General features: G+C 43.7%; 1 pseudogene; it reads right to left on the reverse strand.

Annotated features, from left to right (window-relative positions):
* Window positions 1-962: 962 nt before the first annotated feature.
* Window positions 963-1,968, reverse strand: LOC110219761 (uncharacterized; annotated as a pseudogene).
* Window positions 1,969-6,568: the final 4,600 nt, after the last annotated feature.

The raw sequence follows: 6,568 nt of genomic DNA on the forward strand, positions 1-6,568 counted from the left end.
TGCTTCAGGACACTCTTCCCTTGGTTCCCAATCTCAGTCTCACATTCTAGCAAGTAGAACTGGTCCAGGCTGCAGTGCCCATACCTCTTTAGAATATTATTGGAAACATACAGGCAAAATGTTGAACCGATGCTCCCTACAAAGATAGGAATGTTCTTGAGCAGTTAGGTGGTGCAGCGGATAAAACTCCAGCCTTAGAGTCAGGAGGACCTGAGTTCAAATCTGGCCTCAGGCACTTGATACTTACTAGCTGTGTGACCCTGAGCAAGTCACTTAACCCCAATTGTCTCACCAAATTAAGAAAAAAAAGACCAAAGATAGTCGAATTCTTGGAAATAAATTTTATTAAAGTGTCACTTTTGTCCATCACCAGAACTTCAACCACTATTCCCCCACTCCTCCCTCCTTCTCTCCCAGACAGCCAGCTCAGGTAACAAATGATTTTGATCAAAAGCATGAAAGGGGAAGAGAAAAGTGAGTAAAACTGATGGACATATCAACAAGATCTGCAAAATAGCATGACCAAGAACCTTCCCACTCTGCAAAGTGAAAGGATCTGGGTGTCTTCTGTTATCTCTTCTTTAGGGGATGGACTTTTCTGTATAAATTTGCATACATGGGCATTTCTTGGTTTTGTTGTTTGGTGGGATGGAAGAGGTTCTTGGGATTTCCTTGACTTTTTCATGGCCTTAAACCTTGCCTCAAGATAGGACAGGGAAGGCAGGTGTGGTGATCCTTGCTTCCCTGGTGTGATGGGCTTCTCTTCCATTCAGCCCCCAACTAGGGAAGAAGGAAAGGTGGAGAGAAAGAAGGAGTGAATCTGAGGAAAGCCCTACATGCTATGTCCAAAATGACTTCACTGTTGTCTCTACTGGTCACTGGCAGCCTCTAGAATCTGAGTGCATGTTGGCTGCCTGGGGTTTCCTCCAGACATTGCAACATGGCAGCAAGTGTCCCCCAGCTCAACTCACAAAGGCAAAAGTCAGGCAAGGAACTGCAGCTGGAACACAGCTCTAACTCCACGCATCCAGCAAAGCAAATCCCTCTTCTTCCATATCCATGTCCACATCAGGTTGGAGCTTGGGACACAGAAGGGCATCTTCCAAATCTTCCAATTGTCCTGGCACAAACTGGGGGGACATGAGGCCTCCTTCATCAGAACTCGTGTCCTGTCCACTGCTCTCTGGGAGACCCGACACTGACATGGTGACCCCTTCATGAAAAACAGAGCCTGAAAATAATGCTTCACGATCTTTCCATTGACATCTTGCTTCACACTCGTGGTACACTTCTAGCTCCTTTGCTTTCATTTCTACAGCCTTTCCTCTTCTCTCTGTGGCTTTTCTGTGGCTGAGTTCCCACTTAGTTTGCATATTGCAAAGGTGACAGCAAGCTGTGCACATTCCTTGTTCTTGCAGTTTGACTGTGAAAGAGAAAAAGTGGAGGATGGATCAGGTGAGGGGAGGGTGCACTCAAACAATCTCAACGAAGGAACAAAACCACAGGGTGAAAATCTATTAACACTTTTGACTAACATCCAAAATTGTAAAATTTATCCATTTTTAACCCTTCCTAAAAGATTCCATCTCCCCATCAAGAAATTTCCCCAACATTTTGAGCCCTCCTCAAGCCTCTCCCAACAGCCCCTCCTCAATACTCACCATAGCCTTTGCTGTAGACATCATTGGTGTGATCATCCTGGCTGTGATAGTCACTGTCATCATGCCTGCTGCCATGCTTGTCATTGCTGTCATCAGAATGGCCACCCTCACTGTCCTCACTGCTGTGGTCTTCGCTGTCATCAGTGTGGTAGGCAGGTGGAAGGTCAGGACACAGGAGGGCATCTTCCAAATCTTCCAAATGTCCGGCGATAAACTGAGGTGGCGAAGTCAGCAAAGGAAGCCCAAGGAATTCGTCATCAGAGTTCAGTTCACTTCCACCCTGCTCTGGATGACTTGAAACCCGCATGATGGCACCTATGACCCAAATGACATGGAAAATATCAGGGTGAAAAGGAAATGCAATATTATTAATATTGAATTGCTTTCTCTTTTGTAAGCATGTACCAGTCCTTGTACAACTCTGTATTTGATTCCTTATCTCACTCCCCATAGCAGCTAGCCTAATCATTTGCATCCTTCCCCCTTGGCCTTTCTGAGCTTGTACTCTGTTTCCTCAGCTCAAGGCCAGCACCTCCTTGTGAAGCTGGATGACATTGAAGCCATTGGATGAAGGTCCGTCTGCCCATCTTCTTCCTTCCTTTGAAGTCAATTAGATGTCTTCCCCCACCTCTCTTCCCTGAAGTCTAACCCTTCTCCCTGCCAAGACAAAGCCCTCTGCAGGCATCTTTGATCCCAACTCTTCCCTCCTTCCCCAGCAGATTATGCATGCTATCATCTCCACTGTCTTAATCTTTATCCTCTCCCAACCCACTGCCTCCTAACCTTCTTTCTACAATCAGGCCCATCACACTTTCCTCATCCTTAAAAATTTCTCATAGAAGCCAGCTCTGGAGCTCCCCCTTGGATTCATCGTGAAAACCCTTCCTAACTTCCCCAGATACTCCACACCTCCTTAGCAGGGGATCCACTTAGAGACAGTGCTCCCCTTGAATGGCCCTGGTCTCCTGTTATCATCCCACTCAGCTCCTGGCCTACTAACTGCCAGGTTCTAGGTTGCTGATGCTCAGCAACTGTCAGAGAGTGAGGCTATTGCAGGCAGGAAATGCCCTATTCTGACAGAGGATAGAACTGAAGTTGAGGCAGGCAAGTAATTTGACGTTGGTCGGGGACCTAGGAGCACTGAGTGAAACCCAGTCAATCTATTGACTCCAAGTCTCCTAAGCTAGTTATCTCTTCTCCTCCGTTTCTTGAGCAGAAGACCTCTCCATTTGCATAGAAGTCAAAGAAACAGGTATCTCCCCAGGAGCAAACTTACCTGTGATGTCCTTGCTAGAGGCTTCTCAGAGAGGAAAAGAGCTCCAATTGCAATCTCTGCTCTGAGCAGGAATGCTGAAAATGGACTGGTGCTGGCCTTTTATATGCTTCCCCCAAGGATCTCCTGCCATGTCCACTTTACATTTAGAAGGTGTGAACCCTCGTCTTCAGAATGGGTGCCACAGGAGAAAAATCCTCTTGTTCCCTCCACCGCTTCTCTAAGATTCACACCTCAGTGCTCTCTTCCCTTCCGCCCCACCCCCACCCTTCCCACTTGTCTCTTGAGCACCATCCAATTTCTTTTAGCCCTGAGACACTTCTTCAGGGCATCTAACTCTTCATTACACAGGAAGATTGCATATGAAACTGTAAATCTACTATATACAGGTTTCCATTCCTTTTAAATCTGTGATAAAGTTCCCAGGTAAATTTCTTTGTCCCATTTTTTTCCACTCCCACCCCCACCTTGATGCCTTCCATTTGAGACAAATGTGTATATATGTATGCGTGTATATATGCATATATACTCGCAAACATATATACATGCAAAATCATTCTATAGATACTTCTATGTATCAGTTATTTTTCTTGATGCAGATATCCTCTTCTTTCATATATCCTTTTTAGAAAAATTGGGCATTCATCATAGGTAAAAATGAGTTAGTTACTTTAAATTGTTCTTAAAACAATATTGCTGCTACTGTACACCACATTCTCTTGGTTTTGCACGTTTTGTTCTTCAGCACCACGGGCAGCTCCATCCATATTTTTTTTTTTCAAAAATCAATGAGCCCATCATTTCTCCTAGCACAGTAGTATTCCATCGGAGTTACATAGCACAACTTGGTCAGCCATTCCCCAAGTGACGGGCACTCCAGCTTGCTCCAGATGTTGGTGTCACGAATGCTTTAGGCAAGAGCGCAGCTGGACAAAGAAAAGACAACGGCGCCTGAGCAGCAGCGGGTGCAAAGAGAAAGGCTGTCAGGGCACAGTGGACAGAATTCCTTCTCCTCTCCCTTCATAGAGGCTTATCTTCCTTTCAGCTCCTTCAATACTCTGGGATGGACTTTCCTTCAAGCACTGAAATAACTACTCCAGAAAGTTTGAAAGGGAAATTCAGCTGGATTGTTATCTACCGTCATCTCCAGAGCAGAGAGAATCGAGCAAGGTGTGAAGGAAGGGAGAAAACCAATAGGAAGGAACAAAGAAGCAAAAAAAAAAAAAAAGAAAAGATGCAGAAAATATAAGAGGAAGGAAGAAAGGAAGAAAAGAGGGCAGGACTGAAGGGAGAAAGTTAGATAGGAAGTACTAAGCACTTACCGTCTAGGGGCCAGTGTCTGTCTCTGTGCTAAGCTCTCTTCAGTATTATCTCTTTGGTGCTCAAAGCCCACTTCTGAGTTAGGTGTGACTGTTACCCTTCATTTAGAAATGCGTCACCAGCTCTAAAGCATCTGAGACCCTGAATAGTATTCTCTTTCTTCTTGGGAATCACTGAAATCCCAGTGGAGATTTTGGCTTCCCCTTTTCTAGCCAGGGGCACTTGAATATCTGAATCGGGTTAATAAAACCTTCTACCTTTTAACCTCTGCTTCAGGACAGTCTTCCCTTGGTTCCCAATCTCAGTCTCACATTTTAGTAAGTAGAACTGGTCCGGACTGCAATGACCATACCTCTTTAGAATATTGTCAGAAACATACAGACAAAATGCTGAAGCAATGCTCCTTACAAAAACAGTAGTGTTTTAGAAATAAATTTCGTTGAAGTTCTGTTTTTCTCCATCACCAGAATTTCAACCACTGTTTCCCCACCTCCCTTCTCTCCCAGACAGCTATCTCAGATAATAAATGATTTTTATCAAAAGCATAAAAGGGAAAGAGAAAAATCAGCAACTGATGGACATATCAACAAAATCTGCAATACAGCATGACCGGGAACTTTCCCCCACTGCAAAGTGATGGGATTTGGGTGTCTTCTCTTATCTCTTCTTTGGGGAATGGAATTTTCTGTATAAATTTGCCGCATTCACTTTTATTTCTTTTTTGTTTCGGGTGGGGGTGGGAGAAGAAAATGTGGAGAGAAAGAGGGAGTGAATCTGAGGAAAGCCCTACATACAATGTACAAAGTGACCTCACTGTTGTCTCTACTGGTCACTGGCAGCCTCTAGAATCTGAGTGCACATTGGCTGCCTGGGGTTTCCTCCAGACAGTGCAAAGTGCCAGCAGGTGTCCCCCATCTCAACCCACAAAGACAAAAGTCAGACAAGGAAGTGCAGCTGGGACACAGCTCTGGCTCCACCCACCCAGCAAAGTGAATCCCTCTTCTTCCATATCTGGGAGTCAGGTTGGAGCTTGGGACACAGAAGGGCATCTTCCAAGTCTTCCAGTTGTGCTGGCACAAACTTGGATGACATGAGGCACACTTCAGCAGAACTCAATTCCTGTCCACTGCTCTGTGGGTGACCTGATACTGACATGGTGACCCCTTAATCAAAATTGGAGCCTGAAGATCATGCTGCGTGATCTTTCTGTTGACATCCTGCTTCACACTCTTGGTGCCCTTCTATCTCCTTCACTTTCACTTCTACAACTTTCCCACTTTTCTCTATGGCTTTTGATGCTTGTGTCAATTTTCAGATTCAAAAAAGTACAAAATCTAAACTTGGAATGGTTTGCCAGGAAAAGATAGCTTTCAATTATGAAACTTCAATAACAGAAATTGTTTCTTGATGCATGGCTTTTTAACACTCTGAAAAGACAGCAAATACACTTGAGAAGAGAATGTATCATTAACTTTAAGAATCCAACACACTCTGTGCAGGCAAAGCCTGCAGAGATACAGACGAATGTTACATTGCATGGTAAAACACGCTTGGATCCCATTCAAAAAGAATAACCAATCTGAGAGAATATGGTGAATTTCTCATGTCAATTCTTCCATTTCATCCTTTTCAACCTCCCAAAACAGACAAGAGGATTTCCTGGCAAAAGGACACTATGATTTTTAATTTGGGAGAAAAGAGTCTCATGACACAATTGACTTCACTTTCTAAGTTTTAGAAAAATGGTTCTTTTAAGTTGTTGCTCTCCCTTTAGGGACAGACTAGGTTTCCCTCACTCACTCTAACTTTCTTCCTACCTGGGCACAGGTTGAAACACTTTACTATTGATGAAGTCACTTACAGAGTTGGAGATATCTTTTATAGATGAAAAAAATACAAATAGTTGCTACTGTCAGGTGAAAAAAAGTTTATTTTTTGTTTTTATGTGTTCTTTTTTTCTGTCTAAAAGCATCCAAAAATCTGCTTTCACCACAAAGGACAATAATTTTTCTCTCTTTTAAAGTTCTCTTCACCCTTGTTGATTTCCCATGAGTTACTGACAGTAAGGTAATAGCTCAAAGATAGAGGTAAACTAAGTTGGTAACATAACAAGCAAAAACTACAAAATGAAAGTTTGCTGTTAAATGTGGGGCTTGGAGCAAAGGATCTATGGACTCCCTCTGACCTCTTTCTAAGATTGTAGGCCATGCCAGGCTTTTAAGTCTATTGTCCCTTTCTTGACTTGACAGGTTCCAGGTCATGTCCAAGTCATCAACTCAAGAATCCCCTGCCATGTGAAAGAGAAAATGTGTTT

Source organism: Phascolarctos cinereus, unplaced genomic scaffold (assembly GCF_003287225.1).
Source record: "Phascolarctos cinereus isolate Bilbo 61053 unplaced genomic scaffold, phaCin_HiC Scaffold_726;HRSCAF=1367, whole genome shotgun sequence".
NCBI lineage: Eukaryota > Metazoa > Chordata > Mammalia > Diprotodontia > Phascolarctidae > Phascolarctos > Phascolarctos cinereus.